This window comes from Limulus polyphemus, unplaced genomic scaffold (assembly GCF_000517525.1).
Source record: "Limulus polyphemus unplaced genomic scaffold, Limulus_polyphemus-2.1.2 Scaffold21, whole genome shotgun sequence".
Classification (NCBI taxonomy): Eukaryota; Metazoa; Arthropoda; class Merostomata; order Xiphosura; family Limulidae; genus Limulus; species Limulus polyphemus.
In genome coordinates this window covers 1,117,245-1,117,867 of record NW_013665631.1, presented here as the reverse complement: position 1 = coordinate 1,117,867, position 623 = coordinate 1,117,245, and positions in this window count along the sequence as shown.

Below are 623 nucleotides of genomic sequence, written 5' to 3'. Positions count from 1 at the left end.
TTTGTATTACAAAAGAAAACTGTGTGTATCAATCTTGTTGGCAAATATCATAAGTTGGATACATATCGGCATTTATTTAAATTCTAAATCTAAATTAGAATTTTGAAATTGTAATATGTAACACCTCTGACAAACATATAGAAATGTAAGTGAAGGCTACACGTTTCGACAAGATGAGGCGCAATTTTGTTTAAATAAGAACTGTAAGAAAACTCTGAAGAGGGTGCGTGTAACAGGTGCAGTTGACAATATGACTTATTGAGATAGAAATCCTAAACTCTTCAAAAGAGATGTTAAGTAACTCGGAGAATGCTCTTTACGAGAAACACGTCAATATATGACCAATGACCTAGCTGTAAGTAAATGTGGGTTCTATCTAAGTCAATGTTATTGGAAATCTACTCAAAATAGATCACACCCGGAATGCTGACTGGTACAGCAGATTGTTATTCATTTAGTTATTCCCCCCAAAACAAGACCTGTTGTGCATAAATCAGCCCAGGATGGCCAGGTGGTTAAGGCGCTCGACTCGCAATCTGAGGGTCGCGGGTTCGAATCCCCGTCACACCAAACATGCTCGCCCTTTCAGCCGCGGGGGCGTTATAATGTGACGGTCAATCCCA